Below are 25,413 nucleotides of genomic sequence, written 5' to 3'. Positions count from 1 at the left end.
CTCTCCTTTTCATCCTTAATCTGAAGGCTGCTGCTGCTGCTGCTGCTAGGTTGCTTGTCGTGTCCAACTCTGTGCGACCCCATAGACAGCAGTCGACCAGGCTCCCCTGTCCCTGGAATTCTCCAGGCAAGAACACTGGAGTAGGTTGCCATTTCCTCCTCCAATGCATGAAAGTGAAAAGTGAAAGTGAAAATGCTCAGTCATGTCCAACGCTTAGCGACTCTATGGACTGCAGCCTACCAGGCTCCTCCATCCGTGGGATTCTCCCGGCAAGAGAACTGGAGGGGGTTGCTATTGCCTTCTCCAAATCTGAAGGCAGAGGACTGCAAAGTCCATGAAGACAGAAAAATCATAAAATTTTAGAAGCTGCTTTTCTGAATCAATAAGCAGAAGGCCATTTTTCCATACAGGAATACATACTGCTTTGTAAGTAAATAAGAAGTAAACTTTTATTGCATTAAACCTCTGAAATTTGGAAGTTTATTTGTTACAATAGCTTGTACTATTCTTAAAAATTTTGTTTGTACTGGGTATAAAATTTCAGGTCACAAATCATCGTCCCTCAAAAACTTGAAATGACTGATCCATTATCTTCTAGCTTTCAGCTTTGTTGTTGAGAAATGCAATGTTGTTTTAATGTCTAATTACTGTATGTGACCTTGGTTTTCTTTTCCTTGGATGGTTTTAGAGTGTTCTTTCTATGGGCAGAGTTTGAAACTTCATGATGATCCATCTTAATTTAGAATGTTTCCTCTGAAATATTTGATGAGTAGTTGGTAGGAGTGGTCAAATTGAAAATGTAACTTTCTGGGAAATTTTATTGAATTATTTTTTTGATAATACTCACTCCTCGCTCTTTTCTTATCTTACCTGCATAAGAATTCAAGCTAATCAGATTTCAGGGTTTTGTTTTTTTTTTTTTTAACAATTCTTCCAACTCTAAACTTTTCTCTCCTATTTTCTTAATTTATCCTGTAAACTTTCTATTGTACTTTTTATTCTGCTATTGTTTTCAATTTCCAAGAGCTCTCTTCCCCCATTATGCTTTCATATTAGAAATTTTTCATATTTTTGTATGTAATATTTTCTTTTATATATCAGAGAATATTAGTGATGATTCAAGCTGGATTTCTTCCAAATTGTCTGATGTCTGTTTTGAAGGTTGAAGGCTTTCCTTAAATATCTGATAATTCTTGCATGTCTGCTTACATTTGAATGGTACACTAGAAAATTGACCAGAAGCTTTATGGAGTTTAGTGGGATTTGTTGACCATTGGGCTTCATTTCATGGTGACTTGACCTGGTTGTGTTTGAGGGACCCACCAACTTGTCAGTATTTCTAGGTCTTTTTTATAGGATTGAGTTGAATATTCAGTTAAGAATCTTTTCCTCTTATGCCTAGAGCATATAAGCCTGGTTGCTAGCATCTGGGAGATGAATGGGAAACCAGGATGGGGATTCACCATTTAAGATGTAGACCTTTACTCAATCTGAGTTATCACAGAACCCTCAGGGGTGCCTGTTATCCATCATCCATCTCTTCTGCTAAACTTTTTATCGAGAATAAACATCTACTTTTCTTCAAGCAGAGGTAAGGAGCTAGCTCCCATCTATGTGCAGAGAGTACCTGGACTTTGTTGCTTCTTAAACAGATTTTTTTCATCCAGTCCCCTTACTTCCAGCCCTGTCTTCATTCATAATTTTAGGGATAGCTAAAATCACCAATTTCTGAACCAGTTTGCCCACTCCTGGTTTAAAAGGCGAAAGATTTATACAATCTGAAGAGAAAGCAAAGTATATGCCCACTGCTGGTTTAAGTTTAAGCTTCTTGTTTACCACAGATTAAGGTTCACTCATCTAATTTTCAGCTTCAAAATTTTGGTCTTCTTCTCTCATCTATATTTGTCCTTTTGATATGCCTTTTAAAAAGTGTATGTGTGTGTGTTTATAGTTTTATCATGGACGTGTGCATCCCTAGATATTCTAGTTTAATTTTGCTATTAAAAACTTGTTCACATGCCATTTAAATCTCTTTTAATCTAAAGATTTATCTTCTGTTTCTCTTTTTCTTAAAGTGTATTTGTTAGAGAATTTGGGCCATTGACTTGCAGAGTTTCCTATAGACTAGATTTTGCTGATTACACACTGATGTATTTCAACATTTTCTCTTCTTTTGTATTTTCTGAATTTGGTAGTTGGATCCAGAGGTTTGATAAAACTCAGGTTTGTTCAGTTTCGCAAGATTAGAGATAATGTTATATATTCTTTCATCAGGAGGAAACTAACCTTTGTTTTTACTCTCTTTCCTGGGTTAGCAGCTGTTAATAGTCAGATACTTAGATTCACTAGTATACTGAAGGTTGTAAAATGTTGATGTTCTAGTTATATCATATTGTTTTCATTTTTAGCTGGATTAATTTTCTATGGAGACATTTTCATTCATATATTATTTTTTCATGCAGTGATCTGTTCTAGACTGTGGATCATCTTTTCATTCACTTATCAGTGCTCTTCACAGAGAAAATTTTTAAATTTTGATAAAATTCAGTAATTTAAATTGTACTAATGAAAGAACATCTATAGTACTTTCCATGTAGTAAAAGTTTAATCTGGAGGGGGGAGTGTTTCTTTTAATAACTCTAAAATTACTTATTAGCAATTCCATTTCTGAGAAGATGGAGTAGATGTAATTTCCCCTTATCTTTCCTATAAGTATAACTAAAACCCATGGGGAGTATATATAAATAAAACACAAGAAAGATTTGAAAGAGAAATGAGGACAGATTAGTAGAAATTTCAGGACTGTGGAAGGTCACAGTGGTAAGTTTCCAGAGGTTTCTGTTTATCTTATATATCCCAGATTTGAAATTGAAGGCAGTAAACTGGAAATAAAAAGGGGCACAGACAAAAAAAGACCCAAAAAAAGCCTTCTATCTTTAGCCAAAGGAATAAAATGGGACACCTAGTGATATAGAAAACTTTGGTATAATGACTATTCTACTCTAGCCAAATATCACGGAAAAAACTGTGGCCTTCCCCTAAGCAAAAAAAAAAAAAAAAAAAAAAAAATGCTGAGTGGGGAGATTAGACTGAAACCCTCACCAGGCTGTAACAAGTTTCCCTTATCACCGCTATCATCACATCATCCTCCCACACCTTCCTCTCCCTGGGGAATGGGGGTAAGGAGACTGAGTAGTAGGTATATTAGGGATTCGTTAAGTGCAGTAGGGAGGTTGAATAGTAGGCATAGTAGGAATACTGAGTAGGAAGCCAAGACTTTTTGTCTTTACCAAGCAGAAGTAAGGCTACATTCTCCTCTATGGTGTCAGTAGAGGCCACAAAAAAAGCTGTAATAAGGTACTTTACCTCTTCTGGCCAGGGAAATATCCGTGGAAGCCCCTACAGAGCAGGACTCCTAGTCCTCCCTTCAGTAATGAGGAGTTCCCTTGTTGGGTGTCAACAGAGGCCATGTGAACCACATGAACTTTTATTAATATACCCACCTGGCAATGTTAAGGTGGTATATTCCTCTTCCCAGTATCATTGGAAGCAAGCTACACCAGTTTAAATATAATTTAGAGTCTTATAAGTACCCAATTTGTGGAGAAGGCAATGGCACCCCGCTCCAGTACTCTTGCCTGGAAAATCCCATGGATGGAGGAGCCTGGTGGGCTGCAGTCCATGGGGTCGCTAAGAGTCAGACACGACTGAGCAACTTCACTTGCACTTTTTCACTTTCATGCATTGGAGAAGGAAATGGCAACCCACTCCAGTGTTCTGGCCTGGAGAATCCCAGGGGCAGGAGAGCCTGGTGGGCTGACGTCTATGGGGTCACACAGAGTCAGACACGACTGAAGTGACTTAGCAGCAGCAAGTACCCAAATGGCCATGTTTATCAATAATCCCTCATTATAACAAGAACCAGGAAGACACCTAACTGAATGAAAAAAAATCAATAGATACAAACACTGAGATGACAGAGATATTAGAATTATCTGACAAAAATTTTAAAACACATTATAAAAATGCTTCAATGAGCAGTTATAAACACGCTTAATCAAATGAAAAAAAAGAGCTTTAGCAAAAAAAAAGAAAAAAGTGTTCAACAAAGAATTAGAAAACATAAGAACCAAATGGAAACTTTAGAATTTAAAATGCATTAGCCAAAATAAGAAAACTCAATGGATGAGTTCAGTAACATAATGTAAGAAACAGAGGAAAGAATCAGTGAATTTGAGGATAAAACAGTAGAAATCACCCAAATCTGGAAAAAAAGAAAAAAGCTGAAAAAAATTAAAACAAAACAAAACAAAAACAATCAAGCAAAACCTTACATACGTGTAGGGCTATAACAAAATATATAACATTCATGTTATCGTTAGAGTCCTAGGAGAAGAAAGATTACAGATTCAAGAACTTAAGGGGGCACCAAACAGCATGAACTCTCTAAAACTTCACATCAATACACATTATAGTATAGCTTATGAAAACTAAGTTAAAGTCGCTTGGTCATGTCCAACTCTATGACCCCCATGGAAATTCTCATGCCAGAAAACTGGAGTGGGTAGCTGTTCCCTTCTCCAGGGAATCTTCCCAATCCAGGAACAGAACCCAGGTCTCCCACATTGCAGGCAGATTCTTTACTAACTGAGCCACATGGGAAGTTTTATGAAAACTAAAGACAAAGAAAAAGTTTTAAAGCAAGAAGAAAGAAGCAACATCTTAGCTTTTGAGGAAGAACAGTTTGAATGATGACAGGTTCTCATCAGAAACCATATAAGCTAGAAGTGATACATTTTTCAAATGGTGATAGGAAACTACTATTAACCTGTTATCCTATATCTAGTGAAAATATTCTTCAGGAATTAGAAGATAATTAATATATTCTTAGATGAAGGAAAACTAAGAGAATTTCTTTCCAGTAGATCTATTGTACAAGAAAGCCTAGGAAAACATTTCACAGTATATACAATTTGTTATATATTTGTTAATATATGGGCCTCCTGATAACTCAGCAGTAAAGAAACTGCCTGCAATGTAGGAAGCTTGCAGGAGACATGGGTTTGATCCCTGGGTCAGGAAGATCTCCTGAAGAAGGAAATGGCAACCCACTCTAGTATTCTTCCCTGGGAAATCCCATGGACAGAGGAGGCTGGAAGGCTACAGTCCATAAGTTACAAAGAGTTGGACATGACTGTTAATATATAGCAGATTATTACATTGTACACTTTAACTGTGTTCCAATTATATTTGTCAACTGTACTTCAGTATAGCTAGAAAAAAATATTTTAAAGATTATTTTATAAACTTCAAGAAAAGAAAAAAGAAAGGCCAAATGAAGTTTTCTAAACAAAAGAAACAACACAAAAAGGAATCTTGGAATATCACAAAGGAAGAAAGAACACAGTAAGAAAAAAAAATGGGTAAATACATTAGACATTCACTCTTCTCTTGAGTTTTGTAAATTATATTTGAAAATTGAAGCCAAAATATAATATTTTCTAATTGGTTTTAAATGTATGGAGAGAAAATGTTTATGACTATAAGCTAGAGTGGATAAAGGAAGATAAAGGGAAATAAGAATTGTGGGAGTTAATTTCATGTGTCAATTTGCCTGGGCTGGGTTATGCTCAGATAGCTGGTAAAACATTATTTCTGGCTATGCCTGTGAGGTATGCGAGGTATTTCTGGCAAAGATTAGCATTTGATTTAGTAGACTGAATAGAAAGAGCCACTCTTACCCATGTGGTCAAGTACCCAAACTTCTGAGGATTTGAATGGAACAAAAGAGTGAAGGAAGGGCAGATTTTCTTCTTTAAGCTGGAACATCTCTCCTTGCCTACCAGTGGACATTGGAGCCTCTGGGTCTAGGGCTTTTGGTCTCCAGGTCTTTTACCAGTAAGCCCCCTGTTTCTCAAACCTTCAGATTCATACTGACCATCTTTCCTGGTTCCCAAGCTTGCACACAGCAGACTGCAAAACTTCTTGGCTTTCATAACTGCATAAGCCAATTTCTATAATAAATCTCCTCTTATATGTCTATCTCTACATCTATATATCCTATTGGTCTAATTTCTCTGGAGAACTCTAGCACATTTCTGCCATTCATTCAAACTAGTAAATGACTACACCAGTGGGCTATAATAAATTATGCACATATAATATAATATCTAGAGCAACTACTAAAGAGTTATACAAAAAGATACAATAAAATACTGTATAGACAATCAAAATGGAAATGTAAAAAATTCTGAAGCAAACTGCATGGAGATAAGAAAAGGAGACCAGAGAAATGAAAAACAGAGAGGAAAGCAGAAAAATCAAACTGGCAGATGTGAAGCCCTAAATATACACAATTATTTTAAATGTAAATGATCTACATGCATTAATTAAAAGTAAGTGATTCCCAGAGTGTATTAAAAATTATAATCTGACTATATATTGTCTATTAGAAACTCAAATATAGGAAATTTAGATATATTGATATAAGCAAGTTAAAAGTAAAAACTTCTTGCACATATTAAAAGAAAGCAGGAGTGGCTATGTTAATATCGGATACATTAGACTCTAAGAAGAGAAAATTACCAGAGAAAATGTATGTAATTAAAGAGTCAATCCATCAGTAAGACATAAAATCTTGTGTCTTGCCAAAATATTGGCACTAAATATATATGTGCCAAATAACAGAGTTGCAAAATATGTGTAGCAAATACTGACAGAACTGGAAGAAGAAATAACAAATCCAGACTAACATGTTGGAAACTTTAACATTCTTTTCTCAAAAATTTGTATGACAACTAAGCAGAAAATCAGCAAAGGTATAGAATTCAATACCATCAACAAGCAGTTATAATTGGCACGTGTAGAACAATTTACTCAACATACATTCAGTACAAATACCCAAGAAATATATACCAAGATAGACCATATCATGAGCCAGAAAACAAATCTCAATAAATTTTTAAAAATTTAAATCATACAAAATATGTTCTCTGATCACAAGAAATCACTTACAGAGAGATAAAAGGAAAGTCTTCAAACACTTGCCAAGTAAACATCACGTTTCTAGATAACCCATGGGTCAAAAGCAAATCTCAAAAGAAACTTACAAAAAGTACACTAATGTGATTGAAACATAAATAGCACCATATTAACATTTTTAGGACACAATTAAAATAGTTCTGAGAGAAAAAATTTATAGTACTAAATGAATACACCAAAAAGATAAAAAAATCTCAAATAAATAATCTAAGCTTTCATCTTGTGTTGAGGAAAATAATGGCTCCCTAGAACCTGTGAGAGTTGGACTGTGAAGAAAGCTGAGCGCTGAAGAATTGATGCTTTTAAACTGTGGTGTTGGAGAAGACTCTTGAGAGTCCCTTGGACTGTAGGGAGATCTAACCAGTCCATTTTAAAGGAGATCAGCCCTGGGATTTCTTTGGAAGGAATGATGCTAAAGCTGAAACTCCAGTACTTTGGGCACCTCATGCGAAGAGTTGACTCATTGGAAAAGACTCTGATGCTGGGAGGGATTGGGGGCAGGAGGAGAAGGGGACAACAGAGAATGAGATGGCTGGATGGCATCACTGACTCTATGGACGTGAGTCTGAGTGAACTCCGAGAGTTTGTGATGGACAGGGAGGCCTGGCGTGCTGCGATTCATGGGGTCGCAGAGTCAGACATGACTGAGCGACTGATCTGATCTGATCTGAGAACCTGTGAACATGTTATCTTAGATGGCAACTGTAACTTTGTAAATGTGATTAAGTTAAGGATATTGAGATGGGAAATTATCCTGATAGTACCAATGTAATCACTGCTGCTGCTACTGCTGCAAAGTCACTTAAGTCGTGTCTGACTCTGTGTGACCCCATAGACGTCAGCCCACCAGGCTCCCCCGTCCCTGGGATTCTCCAGGCAAGAACACTGGAGTGGGTTACCATTTCCTTCTCCAATGCAGGAAAGTGAAAAGTGAAAGTGAAGTTGCTCAGTCGTGTCCGACTCTTAGCGACCCCATGGACTGCAGCCCACCAGGCTCTTCCATCCATGGGATTCTCCAGGCAAGAGTACTGGAGTGGGGTGCCAGTGCCTTCTCCGAATGTAATCACAAGGCTCCTTAAAAGACAGAGTCAGAAGTGTCAGAGTGAGAGAGACTTTAAGGTACTGCTATTGACTTTGAAGATGGAAGAAGGAATCATGAGCAAAGAATACAGGCAGCCTCTAGAAGCTGCAAAAGGCAAGGAAATATAGTCTCCTCTAGAGCCTTCAGAAAGAAAGCAGACCTACTGACACTTTGACTTTACCCATGAAACCTCTGACCTACACAAGAGTAAGAAAATCAATTTAAGTCATTAAATTTGTGATAATTTGTTATAGCAGTAATAAACTAATACAGATTTTGGTGCCAAAACCAAAATCCTGTTGTAGTAAACCTTTATAACTGGAAGTGGCCTTGATATTGGGCAATTGCAGAGGCTGGAAGAATTTTGAGAAACATAACAGATGGCTTCCTAGAAACTTGTTGTTGTTTAGTTGCTAAGTTGTATCCAACTCTTTTGGGACCCAATGTGCTGTAGCCTTCCAGGCTCCTCTGTCCATAGAATTTCCCAGCCAAGAATACTAGAGTGGGTTGCCATTTCATGTTAATGACTGCTAGCGAGAACTCAGAAGTGAGGAATGTGGTAAAACAAAACAAAACATATTGTCTTGGAGAATACCTTAATCATCAAGAGCAGACTTTTTAGAAATATGCATATTACAAAAGCTACTGGTGAGGGCTCAGGTGAAAATGAGGAACAGGCTATTGAAAGTGTGAAAAAAAAGGCTGCTTGTTATATACTAACAGAAAACTTAGCTGAATTGTGTCCTTCTGGTTATGTGGGAAGCAGAACTTGTAAGTGATGAACTTGGAAATTTAGCTGAGGAGATTTCCAAGCAGTGTTGAAGGTACAGCATGTTTTCTCCTTCTTCTTCTTTACAGTAAAATGGGTGAGGATAGAGATAAATTAAGGAAAGAACTGTTAACAAGAGAATAAGGCTTGATGATTTGGGAAATCCTCAGTCTGTCCAAACTTACAAATATGCCAAAGTTAGAAGAGTCACTGCCAGGAAAACACTCTGATGAGAAAGCCAAGGGTGTGGCTAGACAATCTTTTGTTATTGCCTTGAAAGGAATCAAATACCACTGTATTCAGTCATACAGGGGTCACTGAAGAAATTAGATGCGTGACTCATGAAGCCCCTCAGCCATCTCAGCAGAAGCCAAAACTAAAAATAACATTATCTAGGGAAGATCTATGGAGCGGTCTCTTGTTTCATGGAGTAAATCCCCTTACATACAAAGGAGACCCACAAGTTTCTAGAAGGTTTTCTACCAACAGAAACACTGTCCGCTTGGACTGAAATGAATAGATAGAGAATAAAATGATAGTTGACCTTCCAAAATTCTACAGGCGAGAAGTAGGTTGATGAAAGTATTTATCTTCAAACACATATACTTCATGAAAAAGGAAGGAAACCCCAAAGGCAGAACCTCAAGGTCAGAGGGAAAAGCCTCAAACTCAGTGGTTGGAGCCATGAACCACTAAGGATTACTTTTAGGCCAGAAACCCAGTATTGTTTGCCCATCTTAATAAATAAAACTCAGCCACATCTTAAGTAATAATGGGGGAAACAGAAATTATAATCCTTTTCAAATTAAATGACAATACTAAAAAGGAAGTCTTCCCTGATGGCTCAGTGATAAAGAAACCTCCTGCCAATGCAGGATACACAGGTTCAGTCCCTGGGCTGGGAAGATCCCCTGAAGAAGGAAATGGCAACCCACTCCAGTATTCTTGCCTGGGAAATCCCACGGACAGAGGAGCCTAGTGGGCACAGGCCACACAGGAGAATCGAGTGGGGATGTACTGACGCACTGCTCCTGCATCCCTCAAGTCCTTCGTGGTGACATAATCTTTGCAATCCCTCCAACAGTGTGGTAGTAACTTTGGTTTCCTATTTTCCTAGGAAGAGGCAGTTCTAGTGGCTTCCACTTTGCCTTTCCTATGATTATAGCCCTCACTCTACAAGTCAGGGCACTAAGGAGATTCTACCAATTGCTGAGCATGTATTCTTGAAATAGAGAGACAGCCACAGAAGGGACTTCCCTGGCAGTCCAGTGGTTAAGACTCCATGCTTCCATGTAGGGGGTACAGGTTCAATCCTTGATCAGGGAACTAAGATCCTACATGCCACATGGAAAAAAAAAAGAAGAAATAGCCACAGAATAGGTTTGGTGTCCCACCACTCCCTCTCTGAGATGGATCTGAGCTAAAACTCCACCTCTTTACCTAAACTTTATAAGCCTCTGCTCTGCCTGGTGGACCACAGTGATGTTTTGGGTCTCCTGGAATTTGTGTTAGTTCAGAGTCAGTGTCCAATATTCCATGAAAGGTCTGATTATTTCCTTTTCTCCAGTGCACAGTAACTCTGGTAAAAGGCCATATATCCCTTTGCGGAAGGCTGGGGAAAAAGTTAACAGTATACATCTTATCTATCTCAAGAGGTTTATTGTGAGTAACTGACTCATATAGTTATAAAGACTGAGAAATCCCACAATCTGCAATTTGCAAGCTGAACTATACACCAGGAAAGCTGGTGTATAGTTCTAGTGAAAGTCTGAAGGCTTGAGAACAGGAGTTCCAATGATGTAAGTCCCAGTATAAGGGCAGGAGATGACCAATGCCAAAACTCAAGTAGTCAGACAGCATGAAGTCTCCTTTTTCTGCCTTTTTATTCTTTTCAGGCCCTCATCAGATCTAATGATGCCCACTCACACTGGAAAACACAATGGACTTTACTCAGCCTAGTTATTCTAATGCTAATCTCTTCTGGAAGCACCCTCCCTCACACACCTAGAAATAACATTTCATCAGTTATCTGGGCATCTTGTGAGTAGGCAAATTGGCATAAAATTAACCATCACATTTCCATTGCTCCCTATTACCTCACTAGCTCAGGTTACCATGGCAAGCCTCTCACAATCAGGTATTTCAAGGCAAAATGAAGGCACATATCTTTAGGAACATGAGATTATGACAAGCTTGCCTCAAAATTTGATGGCAGCATCATTAATTCTGCCATTCTGTGAGCATCCAGTCAAGGATTTATACACCTGTTTCCCTTTCCTAAATACAGTCTTCCAAACCAACTGGGGGTTTTCTTGGGACCTCCCTTCTCACTTCTCTTGGGGTACTAGAGGAGGAAGCTGCTCTGTCTTCTGTAAGAACGAAGAAGCTGCTTAGGGTGAGAGGAGCTGGAGGAGAACCCAGGCAAGCAACCAGAGGTCTGGGAGGGTCTATCATGTTTCCTCCAATTTTTTTTTCATACTCTTGTTCTAACCTCAAGGTAATACCAGAAAAACAGAGTCTAAATTTGTGAGGTAGAAGTAGGAGCTGGGAACACAGACCTACTGCTAATTTGCATATCCAAGTTCATTTAAAAAAAATACATATGGAGCTCTCTCCTCTCTGGCCCTGATGCCTTGCTCTGCTGCTGCTGCTAAGTCACTTCAGTCGTGTCCGACTCTGTGCGACCCCAGAGACGGCAGCCCGCCAGGCTCTCCCGTCCCTGGGATTCTCCAGGCAAGAACACTGGAGTGGGTTGCCATTTCCTCCTCCAGTGCATGAAAGTGAAAAGTGAAAGTGAAGTCGCTCAGTCGTGTCCGACTCTTTGCAACCCCATGGACTGCAGCCTACCGGGTTCCTCCATCCATGGGATTTTCCAGGCAAGAGTACTGGAGTGGGGTGCCATTGCCTTCTCCGGATGCCTTATTCTAGGTCATGTTAAATAGGTTTATTAATTTCTGATTTGTTGTTTCTCTGATTTTGCATGGCATTGGATATTAAACAGACCTTTCACTTTTAGGAATGTATCCTATGGATATAGTTGTCTGTGTCAAGGATATGTGTACATGATGTTCATTCTGACACTGAAAGTTGAAAAAACTTATTATTCAGTAAAAGGAGAGATGGTTCAGTAAATTATGATCCATCTGTGGAGGCAATACATGGAATAGTGGTTAAAAGCATGGGCTCTGAAGCTAGAGGGCTTCCCTGGTAGTTCAGCTGATAAAGAAATTGCCTGCGATGCAGGACCCGGGTTTGATTCCGGGGTTGGGAAGATTCCCTGAAGGAGGGATAATTTTGGGGCTTCCCTGGTGGTTCAGACGATAAAGAATCTGCCTGAAATGCAGGAGACCTGGGTTCTATCCCTGGGTTGGGAAGATTCCCCTGGAGGAGGACATGGTTACCCACTCCAGTATTCTTGCCTGGAGAATTCCCATGGACAGAGGAGCCTGGCGAGCTACAGTCCATGGGGTCGCAAAGAGTCGGACACAACTGAGCGACTAAGCGTGACCCACCATTCTAGCTGAAGCTAGAATGTCTGTTTCCAAATTTTGATTCTAATATTTACTAGCTGTGTGACTAACCCTCAACTTCCATATCTATAAAATGAAGATACACTAATCCCTACCTAATATAGTTATTGTGTGACTTTGAATAAATTTTTTGGTCTGCCTGAAAAAATTTAAAAAATAAGATCTCCAATGTTATCAGTGATAACACTTGAAATGTTCATATACTTCACAGGCAGCATTTAGAAACTATCAATATTCAACAGAATTTTACATTTTTAAAGAACTTGTATTTTTGTACAGGTTCAGTTCAGTTCAGTTCAGTCGCTCAGTCGTGTCCAACTCTTCGCGACCCCATGAATCGCAGCACGCCAGGCCTCCCTGTCCATCACCAACTTCTGGAGTTCACTCAGACTCACGTCCATCGAGTCAGTGATGCCATCCAGCCATCTCATTCTCTGTCGTCCCCTTCTCCTCCTGCCCCCAATCCCTCCCAGCATCAGAGTCTTTTCCAATAAGTCAACTCTTCGCATGAGGTGGCCAAAGTACTGGAGTTTCAGCTTTAGCATCATTCCTTCCAAAGAAATCCCAGGGTTGATCTCCTTCAGAATGGACTGGTTGGCTCTCCTTGCAGTCCAAGGGACTCTCAAGAGTCTTCTCCAACACCACAGTTCAAAAGCATCAATTCTTCAGCGCTTAGCCTTCTTCACAGTCCAACTCTCACATCCATACATGACCACAGGAAAAACCATAGCCTTGACTAGACGGACCTTTGTTGGCAAAGTAATGTCTCTGCTTTTGAATATGCTATCTAGGTTGGTCATAACTTTCCTTCCAAGGAGTAAGCGTCTTTTAATTTCATGGCTGCAGGTTAGTTAATATCTAAAACCCAGGTACTCTCCAGACAAGCTGGCCATCTCTAGATATCTGCCCAAATCTTCATATTACACATGGGACTATGTCACTAAAGGCCAACACCCTTGGCCATTGCTGAATCAGGAGAAAATTCCCCTAGGAGTTTCCATCTTCTGCTTTCCTAATGTTCCAATAAAGAGATTATGAGCTGATCAACCACATAGACAGAGAAGTTCAGGACACTCCCCATATCTCAGTGGTTTCACTATGGAAAGACTTCATTAGACTTTCAACAGCAACAAAGTTGACAGGTGGTGGCCCAGCTGCAGGTTTACTTTGCACTATTTGCATCTGAGCCTTTGCTAACACAGGGCTTCACAACCTATACAATTCCTTCATTTATTTCCGTAACTTAAAGCCTCTCAGATTTCTTTATTTTTCTAAAGGCCTATGCATTTTCCCTAGAGCCTCAACCAACTCTTACCTGACTTTCCTCCAAACTATTTCACCACTTCCTTTCAGTTTTCAGTTCAGTCACTCAGTAGTGTCCGGACTCTTTGTGACTCCATGAATTGCAACACACCAGGCCTCCCTATCCATCACCAACTCCCGGAGTTCACCCAAACTCATGTCCATAGAGTCGGTGATGCCATCCAGCCATCTCATCCTCTGTCGTCCCCTTCTCCTCCTGCCCCCAGTCCCTCCTAACATCAGAGTCTTTCCCAATGAGTCAACTCTTCCCATGAGGTGTCCAAAGGATTGGAGTTTCAGCTTTAGCATCAGTCTTTCCAAAGAAATTCCAGGGCTGATCTCCTTTAGAATGGACTGGTTGGATCTCCTTGCTGTCCAAGGGACTCTCAAGAGTCTTCTCCAACACCACAGTTCAAAAGCATCAATTCTTCAGCGCTCAGCTTTCTTCACAGTCCAACTCTCACATCTATACATGACAACTGGAAAAACCATAGCCTTGACTAGACAGACCTTTGTTGGCAAAGTAATGTCTCTGCTTTTGAATATGCTATCTAGGTTGGTCATAACTTTCCTGCCAAGGAGTAAGTGTCTTTTAATTTCATGGCTGCAATTACCATCTGCAGTGATTTTGGAGCCCCCCAAAATAAAGTCTGACACTGTTTCCACTGTTTCCACATCTATTTCCCATGAAGAGAGGGGACCAGATACCATGATATGAGTTTTCTGAATGTTGAGCTTTAAGCCAACTTGTTCATTCTCCTCTTTCACTTTTATCAAGAGGCTTTTTAGTTCCTCTTCACTTTCTGCCATAAGGGTAGTGTCAGCTTCATATCTGAGTTTATTGATATTTCTCCTGCCGATCTTGATTCCAGCTTGTGCTTCTTCCAGCCCAGCATTTCTCATGATGTACTCTGCATGTAAGTTAAATAAGCAGGGTGACAATATACAGCCTTGATGTACTCCTCTTCCTATTTGGAGCCAGTCTGTTGTTGCATGTCCAATTCTAACTGTTGCTTCCTGACCTGCATACAGGTTTCTCAAGAGGCAGGTCAGGTAGTCTGGTATGCCCATCTCTTTCAGAATTTTCCACAGTTTATTGTGATCCATACAGTCAAAGGCTTTGGCATAGTCAATAAAGCAGAAATAGATGTTTTTCTGGAACTCTCTTCCTTTTTTGATGATCCAGCAGATGTTGGATATTTGATCTCTGGTTCCTCTGCCTTTTCTAAAACCAGCTTGAACATATGGAAGTTCACGATTCATGTTTTGTTGAAGCATGGCTTGGAGAATTTTGATCATTATTTTGTTAGTGTGTGAGATGAGTGCAACTGTGCGGTAGTTTGAGCATTCTTTGGCATTGCCTTTCTTTGGGATTGGAATGAAAACTGACCTTTTCCAGTCCTGTGGCCACTGCTGAGTTTTCCAAATTTGCTAGCATATTGAGTGCAGCACTTTCACAGCATCATCTTCCAGGACTTGATATAGTTCAACTGGAATTCCATCACCTCCACTAGCTTTGTTCATAGTTATGCTTTCTAAGGCCCAGTTGACTTCACATTCCAGGATGTCTGGCTCTAGGTCAGTGATCACACCATCGTGATTATCTGGGTCATGAAGATCTTTTTTGTACAGTTCTTCTGTGTATTCTTGCCACCTCTACTTAATATCTTCTGCTTCTGTTAGGTCCATACCATTTCTCTCCTTTATCGAGCCCATCTTTGCATGAAATGTTCCCTTGGTATCTCTAATTTTCTTGAAGAGATCTCTAGTCTTTCCTATTCTGTTGTTTTCCTCTATTTCTTTGGATTGATCACTGAGGAAGGCTTTCTTATCTCTCCTTGCTATTCTTTGGAGCTCTGCATTCAGATGCTTATATCTTTTCTTTTCTCCTTTGCTTTTTGCTTCTCTTCTTTTCACAGCTATTTGTAAGCCCTCTCCAGACAGCCCTTTTGCTTTTTTTGCATTTCTTTTCCATGGGGATGGCCTTGATCCCTGTCTCCTTGTACAATGTCATGAACCTCCATCCATAGTTCATCAGGCACTCTATCTATCAGATCTAGTCCCTTAAATCTATTTCTCACTTCTACTGTGTAATCATAAGGAATTTGATTTAGGTCATACCTGAATGGTCTAGTGGTTTTCCCTACTTTCTTCAATTTCAGTCTGAATTTGGCAATAAGCAGTTCATGATCTGAGCCACAGTCAGCTCCTGGTCTTGTTTTTGCTAACTGTATAGAGCTTCTCCATCTTTGGTTGCAAAGAATATAATTAATCTGATTTCGGTATTGACCATCTGGTGATGTCCATGTGTAGAGTCTTCTCTTGTGTTGTTGGAAGAGGGTGTTTGCTATGACCAGTGCATTCTCTTGACAAAACTCTATTAGCCTTTGCCCTGCTTCATTCCATATTGAAAGGCAAAATTTGCCTGTTACCCCAGGTGTTTCTTGACTTCCTACTTTTGCATTCTAGTCCCCTATAATGAAAAGGACATCTTTTTTGGGTGTTAGTTCTAAAAGCTCTTGTAGGTCTTCACAGAACCATTCAACTTCAGCATTACTGGTTGGGGCATAGGCTTGGATTACTGTGATATTGAATGGTTTGCCTTGGAAATGAACAGAGATCATTTTGTCGTTTTTGAGATTGCATCCAAGTACTGCATTTCAGACTCTCTTGTTGACCGTGATGGCTACTCCATTTCTTCTAAGGGATTCCTGCCCACAGTAGTAGATATAATGGTCATCTGAGTTAAGTTCACCCATTCCAGTCCAGTTTAGTTCTCTGATTCCTAGAATGTCTGGAACTCCAAGTGATGAGACTAGTTTCTTCTAGCCCTCATTTACTTTAATGAATTCCCTTATTCCTTATTCCCTTTATTGAAACAAACAAACAGAAAAATGCAATTCTCAATTTAACCTCTGTTTCTGTCTTGTCCATCCTGTCTTATGGAGGCTGCATATTCCTCTCTATTCAACAAATTCATCTCTATCAAATTCTCATTACAGAGCTTCCAGAGTAATGGTTCTGAAAGAATGGTCCCCAAACCTGGAAATTGACTAGAAAAGCAAATTTCTTGGCTTTACTCTAGGTCTATTGAAACAGAAACTTTGGGAATAGGGTTCAGCAATGTGCTTTTGAATAAACCCTCCAGATGATTTTTAAGCACAATCCCAGTTGTTCACCACACTTAAAACATTTATTCTCACTCTCCATAGCTGAACAGGTCCCCTAAGTCAAAGGCAAAATCAAAGTGCACAAATATTAATCTCCTCAGTTTCTCACTTCTATATCTAGAAGCTTACTATCAGTAGCATTCTTTCCCTATTTCCATTCTATTTCATAGGATATGGTGGTACCATCCATATACAATATTCTCTAGCCTCATTTGGAGTCTTGGTCTACCCTGGTGGCTCATTGGTGGAGAATCCGTCTGCTAATGCATAGGTTCAGTTTGGTTCAGTCATTCAGTCATGTCTGACTCTTTGTTGACCCCATGGACTGCAGCATGCCCAGCTTCCCTGTCCATCACCAACTCCTGGAGCTTGCTCAAACTCCTGTCCGTCGAGTTGGTGATGCCATCCAACCATCTCATCCTGTCATCCCCTTTTCCTCCTGCCTTCAATCTCTCCAAGCATCAGGGTCTTTTCAAATGAGTCAGTTCTTCATTTCAGGTGGCCAAAGTATTGGAATTTCAGCTTTAGCATCAGTCCTTCTAGTGAATATTCAGGACTGATTTCCTTTAGGATTGACTGGTTGTTCTCCTTCCTGTCCAAGGGACTCTCAAGAGTCTTCTCCAACTCCACAATTCAAAGCATCGGTTCTTCATTGCTCAGTTTTATTATGGTCCAACTCATATCTATACATGACTATTGGGAAAATCATAGTTTTGACTATACGGACCTTTGTTGGCTAAGTAATGTCTCTGCTTTTTAATAGGCTGTCTAGGTTGGTAAACGGAGAAGGCAATGGCACCCCACTCCAGTATCTTGCCTGGAAAATCCCATGGACGGGGGAGCCTGGTAGGCTGCAGTCCATGGGGTCGCGAAGAGTCGGACACTACTGAGTGACTTCACTTTCACTTTTCACTTTCATGCATTGGAGAAGGAAATGGCAACCCACTACAGTGTTCTTGCCTGGGGAATCCCAGGGACGGGAGAGCCTGGTGGGCTGCCGTCTATGGTGTCACACAGAGTCGGACACTACTGAAGTGACTTAGCAGCAGCAGGTTGGTAATAACTTTTCTTCCAAGGAGCAAGCATCTTTTAATTTCATGGCTGAAGTCACTATCTGCAGTGATTTTGTAGCCCAAGAAAATGAAGTCTGTCACTGTTTTCATTGTTTCTCCATCTATTTGCCATGAAGTGATGGGACTGGATGCCGTTATCTTTGTTTTTTTGAATGTTGAATTTTAAGCCAGCTTTTTCCACTCTCTTCTTTCACCTTCATCAAGAGGATCTTTAGTTCCTCTCACTTTCTGTCATAAGGGTGGTGTCATCTGCATATCTGAGGTTATTGATATTTCTCCTGACAATCTTGATTCCAGCTGTGATTCATCCAGCCTGGCATTTCTCCATATAAGTTAAATAACCAAGGTGACAATATATAGCCTTGGCATACTCCTTTCTCAGTTTAGAACCACTCTGTTGTTTCATGTCTGGTTCTAACTGTTGCTTCTTGACCTGCATACAGGTATCTCAGGAGGCAAGTAAGGTGGTTTGGTAGTCTCATCTCTTGAAGAATTTTCCACAGAGTGTGTTATCCACACAGTCAAATGCTTTAGTGAAGTCAGTGAAGCAGAAGTAGATGTTTTTTCTGGAATTCTCTTGCTTTTTCTATAACCCAACAGATGTGGCAATTTGACCACTGGTTCCTCTGCCTTTTCTAAATCCAGCTTTAAAAAAAAGGCAAAACAAAGGAACAAAGTCTCTGAAACTAGCTAACGTTTTATTTCATTCTTTTCATTGGTTATCAAGTTTTTTAAAGTTACCATATTTTCTGTAAACAATTCCTCAGCTCTTTCTTTTCCAGTAAAAATAATGTATTACAATCACTTCCCTGAAACTGCTGTCTCCAAGGTCACCAAAACACTTCTAAACACCAAATCTATTTAACTGGAAGACAGCTAAGGAACTCTCTCTGGGTCTAATTTCTATCTCTCTGGACACTCCTACTTGTTTTTTCCCCAGATATTGTTGTTTTTACTTGTTCATTATTTGTGTTTGTTCCACAGGGTTTCATCTTTCATCCTCTTCTCACGGTGAACACTTTCTCTGGGTGACCTCATTCCTGCCTATTTCCTTCACTGCATGCAAATCACTGTCTCCAGTGTAGATGCTCCTGAGTTCCAAATCTAAATGTCCTGCTGCCCATGGATTTCTTCATCAAAATTTCTGTTAGGCACTATAGACTCAACAGATCCATAACCAGAATCATAGTCTTTCTCATCAAATCTGCTTCCTGTTTTATCTGCATGCATGTGAGACTTAGTCATCTGGAAGTCATTCTTCTGCTCCTTATCCCCATAAAGTTGTTCTTATTTGACTTTCTTCACACTCTTTCATACATTCCTTCTCTTGGTTCATCTTATCCATAGTCATTGCAATAGTTCCACCATTGTCTTTCTTGTCTGCTTTCTAACCTGCTTTTAACCTTGAGCTTTCTACTACTGTTATTTGGTTCCTATTCCAGTCAGGTAAATCAAAGGGAAAAGCTATGTTCAAGAAGCCAAGGTGGAGCAGAGTGGTAGTGTGTAAGGAAGAGCGTCTTACCCCAAATTGCAATATATCATGATAACTCATGAATATCAATATTATGTCCAGAGGGTAGAAGGTCTAAATCAATGTCATTAATGTAAGGCAGAAATGAATGGTGAGACTCAGAGGATGGACCATGGAACCAAATGGGGCAAAGAATCCTGGAAATCTTTGGAGAATTTTGAAGTGTGTGGTGGGTATAATGGATGAGTTGCAAGGTGGAGCACAGGTGCTTTGTTTATGTGGTTTTCCATAATAAGTAATATAGGTCACCTGGAAGCCTTTAGGGGCTTCTCTGATGGCTCAGACAGTAAAGAATCTTCCTGCAATGCAGGAGACCCAGGTTTGATCCACAGGTCAGGAAGATCCCCTGGAGAAGGGAATGGCTACCCTTTAAATGATTATATGGAACAGAAAGTTCTAAATATATATTCTAGAAGGAAAGCCACATCATATTAATTTCCTGCTTAAACTACCATATCAGTTCAGTCACTCAGTCGTGTCCGACTCTTTGCGACCCCTATACCACATGATAAAGTCAAAAATTCCTGCCATGATTCACCAGACTCATTGTGATTTGATCCTTGGTTAACTGCACAGCCTCCTTTCCATCCCTCCTAACACATGTGCCTCAGACACAGCCAGTTACTTAGAAGCTCCTGAAAGTAGCTAGCCATTTGGTATCGTAATGTAGGGTGCTTTTTCTGCTTGGAATGCCTATTTCCTGACCTTCCAGGCTGCTATTCTCTGGATTATTCTTTGAGACTCATCTTAAATAATTCCTCTTCCTTGACCCACTATGTGTTTTTGAGCAGATCTATGACATAATAAGAGGAGGGCATGGCAACCCATTCCAGTATTCTTGCCTGGAGAATCCCATGGAGAGACAAGCTTGGTGGGCTATAGTCCATGGGATCACAGAGTTGGACATGACTGAAGTAACTTAGCACATGACATCAGTTCAGTTCATTCGCTCAGTCGTGTCCAACTCTTTGCGACCCCATGAATCACAGCACGCCAGGCCTCCCTGTCCATCACCAACTCTCGGAGTTCACTCAGACTCACGTCCATCGAGTCAGTGATGCCATCCAGCCATCTCATCCTCTGTCGTCCCCTTCTCCTCCTGCCCCCAATCCCTCCCAGCATCAGAGTCTTTTCCAATGAGTCAACTCTTTGCATGAGGTGGCCAAAGTACTGGAGTTTCAGCTTTAGCATCATTCCTTCCAAAGAACACCCAGGGCTGATCTCCTTTAGAATGGATTGGTTGGATCTCCTTGCAGTCCAAGGGACTCTCAAGAGTCTTCTCCAACACCACAGTTCAAAAGCATCATTTCTTTGGTGCTCATCTTTATTCACAGTCCAACTCTCACATCCATACATGACCACAGGAAAAACCATAGCCTTGATTAGACGGAGCTTTGTTGGCAAAGTAATCTCTCTGCTTTTGAATATGCTATCTAGGTTGGTCATAATTTTCCTTCCAAGGAGTAAGCGTCTTTTAATTTCATGGCTGCAGTCACCATCTGCAGTGATTTTGGAGCCCAAAAAAATAAAGTCTGACACTGTTTCCACTGTTTCCCCATCTTCCCATGAAATGATGGGACCAGATGACATAATCTTAGTTTTCTGAATGTTGAGCTTTAAGCCAACTTTTTCACTCTCCTCTTTCACTTTCATCAAGAGGCTCTTTAGTTCCTCTTCACTTTCTGCCGTAAGGGTGGTGTCATCTACATATCTGAGGTTATTGATATGCGTATCTCCTCACCGATGCCCCTCCTGACCTTGATCGGGGAGTAGCTCCTCTCGGCCCTCCTGTGCCCTTGCAGCACATGACATAATAAAAGATGTATTTTAGGAACAGAACTCCATGGCTACAAGAAAAAAAAGAAAGGCAGAGACACTAGTTCTACCTGCAATGATCATAGAATAAAGTAATGGCTGTGTAGGGGTAGAGACATGACTGTAACAAACAAACCAAAACAAATGTCATAGGCTTTTTATGATTGTGATATATTAGAGTAACTGTTTAAATAGCATCTATCGGGTATTATTGCTGTTGTTCATTAGCTCAGTCTGACTCTTTGCAACCCCAAGGACTGCAGCCTGCCGGGCTTCCTTGCCCTTCACTATATCCCAGAGTTTGCTCAAACTCACGGTCATTGAGTTAAAGATGCTATCCAACCATCTCGTCCTCTGTCACCCCTTCTCTTCCTGCCTTCAACCTTTCCCAGCATTAGGGTCTTTTCCAATAGTCAGCTCTTCCCATCAGGTGGCCAAAGTATTGGAGCTTCAACTTCATCATCAGTCCTTCCAATGAATATTCAGCGTTGATTTCCTTTAGGATTGATTGGTTTGATTTCCTTGCAGTCCAAGGGACTCTCAAAAGCTTGTCCAGTACCATGGTTTGAAAGCATCAGTTCTTCAGTGTTCAGCCTTTTTATGGCCCAATTCTCATATCTGTACGTGACCACTGGAAAAGCCATAGCTTTGACTACAGGTACCTTTGTCAGCAAAGTGATGTCTATGCTTTTTAATATGATGTCTAGGTTTGTAATAGCTTTCTTCCATGAAGCAAGCATCTTTTAATTTCATGGCTGTTCTGTTTTTGGAGCCCAAGAAAAGAAGACCTGTCACTGTTTCCATTTTTCCCCCATTTATTTGCCATGAAGTTATGGGACCAGATGCCACAATCTTAGTTTTTGAGTGTTGAGTTTTAAGCCAGTTTACTCACTCGCTTCTTTCACCTTCCTCAAGAGGCACTTTAGGTCCTCTTTGCTTACTGCCATAAGGGTGGTGTCATCTGTATATCTGAAATTATTGATGTTTCTCCTGGCAATCTTGATTCCAGCTTGTGATTCATCCAGCCTGGCATTTTGCATGATATACTGTGCATGTAAGTTAGATAAGCAGGATAACAGTATACAGCCTTGACATACTCCTTTCCCAATTTGGAACCAGTCCGTTGTTCCATGTCCAGTTCTAACTATTTCTTCTTGACCTACATACAGGTTTCTCAGAAGGCAGGTCAGGTGGTCTGGTATTCCCATCTCTTTCAGAATTTTCCACAGTTTTTTGTCATCCATACAGTCACAGATTTTAGCATAGTCAATAACACAAAAGTAGATATTTTTCTGGAATTCCCTTGTTTTTTTCTATGATCCAAGGGATATTGGCAATTTGATCTCTGGTTCCTCTGCCTTTTCTAAATCCAGCTTGTACATCTGGAAGTTCTCAGTTCATGTACTGCTGAAGCCTACCTTGAAGGATTTTGAGCATACTCTTGCTAGCATATGAAACGAAAGCAATTGTATGTTGAACATTCTTTGGCATTGCCTTTCTTTGGGATTGGAATGAAAACTGACATTTTTCCAGTCCTGTGGCCACAGCTGAATTTTCCAAATTTGCTGGCATGTTGAGTGGAACACTTTAAAATATCACCTTTAAGGATTTTGAGTAGCTTAGCTGGAATTCCATCATCTCCACTAGCTTTGTTGGTAATAATGCTTCCTAAGACCTACTTGAACTTCCCTGGTGGCTCAGATGGTAAAGCATCTGCCTACAATGCGGGAGACCTGGGTTCAATCTCTGGGTTGGGAAGATCCTCTGGAGAAGGAAATGGCAGCCCACTCCAGTACTCTTGGCTGGAAAATCCCATGGATATAGGAGCGTGGTAGATTACAGTCTATGGGGTTGCAAAGAGTTGGACACAACTGAGCAACTTCACTTCAAGACCTACTTGACTTCACACTCCAGAATGTCTGGCTCTAGATGAGTGATCACACCATCATGGTTATCCAGGTCATTAAACCTTTTTTTGTACAGTTCTGTGTATTCTTGCCACCTCCTCCTAATCTCTTCTGCTTCTGTTAGGTTCTTAACATTTCTGTCCTTCATTGAAGACTTTCTTCTTTCTCCTTGCTATTCTTTGGAACTCTGTATTCAATTGGGTATATCTTTCCCTTTCTCCTTTGCCTCTTGTTTCTCTCCTTTTCTCAGCTATTTGTAAGGCCTCCTCAGACAACTTTTACCTTCTGGCATTTCTTTTCTTGGAGTGGTCTTGATCACTACCTCCTGTACAATATTACAAACCTGTGTCCATAGCTCTTCAGGCACTGTCTATCAAATCTAATCCCTTCAATCTATCTGTCATTTTCACTTTATAATCATAAGGGTTTGGTTTAGGTCATACCTGTATGGCCTACTAATTTTCCCTACTTTCTTCAACTTAAATCTGAATTTGGCAATAAGGAGTTCATGATCTGAGCCAGTCAGCTCCTGGTCCTGTTTTTGCTTACTGTATAGAGTTTCTCCATCTTTGGCTGCAAAGAATATAATCAGTCTGATTTTGTATTGACCATTTGGTGATGCCCATATGTAGAGTCATGTCTTGTGTTATAGGTAGAGGTTATCCCCCACCCAGTAACTAAATAATATAGTCTTTTTAAGATCTACAGTTTATTTTAGGTACTCTTCCCACCTCACATAATGCCAAATGAATTGCTCCCTGTCCAACATTAAATATATTAATGACAAAAAGACTGAATCATGTTGATTATTGAAAAATGTTATGTTTTGTTAATATTGACAAAAAGCTGTTTGTTACATTTTTCATTTTTTTTTTTTCAGGGCAAAGTGTAATAAGAAATATGCATAGGCCCAAATCACCATGGCAGAAAAAAAGTGTCTTATATTGAGATTTTGGGCCTCCCTGATGGCTCAGCAGGTGAAGAATCTACCTGTAATGGAGGAAACACAGGAGACACTATTTCTGTGCTAGCAAGGAATAGAAAACTGATTAAAAGATCAGTGACTTCCAGGATTCAGAATGATGTTTTTCAAAAAATAACAAGTCTTTATCAACACTAAATTTTAGTTTTCACCTTCCACATTTCTCCTTCTTCTCATATTCAGCCTTTTCAGTGATAATATTATAAGCCAATACAGTCTTCCAGAAAAAATAATATTTTTTTGAGCTAGAAGGAATTATTAACAATTTTTTTTTTCCACTGATAGTTCTCTCCAAATACTCTTCTGGGGCTGGACCTACAGTACTTAATGTGAAAAGGTCTTGAGGTCATGCTTGTCCCTTTCATCCCTGATTGAGTGGAATACTTCAAGTATTTAACTAGGCTCTAATATCCTAAGGGAGTATTCAGCATCAAATCATAGAAAAGCATGACTCATGAAGCAATTGTGTAAAATGATGAAAATTCTTTTACTGTTCTCCTTTAATCTCTCTTGTCTGTGTTGATTAGGTCTCCAACTACCAAAGCTGTAAGGCCAAGGGAGAGTTACCTAGCATTGTGAGAAAAAGAAAATAAACCTGACAATTTTCATCTCTTCTCTAAGAAACTGAAGTCTATCTACAAGAAAACCAAGGCTTCCTTTATTTTTAGGTAAGAGAAAACATTGCATTTCTTGTGGGAAATTCTTAGAGCCACTCGCACATTGTCAGCCACTTTTTGAAGTCACAAACAAGATCAAACAACATCCTGCAAAGCCCTGAGTATATAGTGAAAGAAAAACTCCTTGTGTCTCTCTCAAGGAGATCCCCAGGCAGAAGGAGAAACCTGGCCTACCTATTTTACTTCTATAAATATCTAGATAAAGGGAGTCATTTATCCTTTATGTTTTAGTCTTTATGCTTTATGTTTCAGTCTTTTGGTGTTATTGGAAATGAAGTATTCCCTTTTCAGTGAATTTTCCATTTAATGGGAACTTATTTCTTTAAGCACCACACTTTATTTTTATCACTATTAATGAAAAGATCTCTTTAAAAATATATGCTGTTTTGCCATGTTAAATAATATACTGGATAGCATTTAATATTCACTTGATAACCTTAGGTTATCATTATGATGTCAGTTACTAAATTTCATTTTCCTGAGAGGATTCTGAAATATATAAAGTGCTACTTGTCACCACATTAATCTGCCTTAG

At 39.8% G+C, this 25,413-nt stretch overlaps 1 long non-coding RNA gene across 1 annotated transcript; it reads left to right on the top strand.

Moving 5' to 3' along the window:
• The first annotated feature begins 230 nt into the window (after positions 1 to 230).
• LOC123465793 lies at positions 231 to 24,780 on the top strand. Its single transcript, XR_006641091.1, has 2 exons — positions 231 to 426; positions 24,729 to 24,780. It is a non-coding gene; the product is annotated as an uncharacterized LOC123465793 (long non-coding RNA).
• The last annotated feature ends 633 nt before the right edge of the window (positions 24,781 to 25,413 follow it).

The sequence above is a fragment of the Bubalus bubalis genome, chromosome 5, assembly GCF_019923935.1.
Source record: "Bubalus bubalis isolate 160015118507 breed Murrah chromosome 5, NDDB_SH_1, whole genome shotgun sequence".
NCBI classification, from domain to species: domain Eukaryota; kingdom Metazoa; phylum Chordata; class Mammalia; order Artiodactyla; family Bovidae; genus Bubalus; species Bubalus bubalis.
Note: the sequence above shows the minus strand (reverse complement) of the source record. Positions and strands in the feature narration are given on the sequence as shown.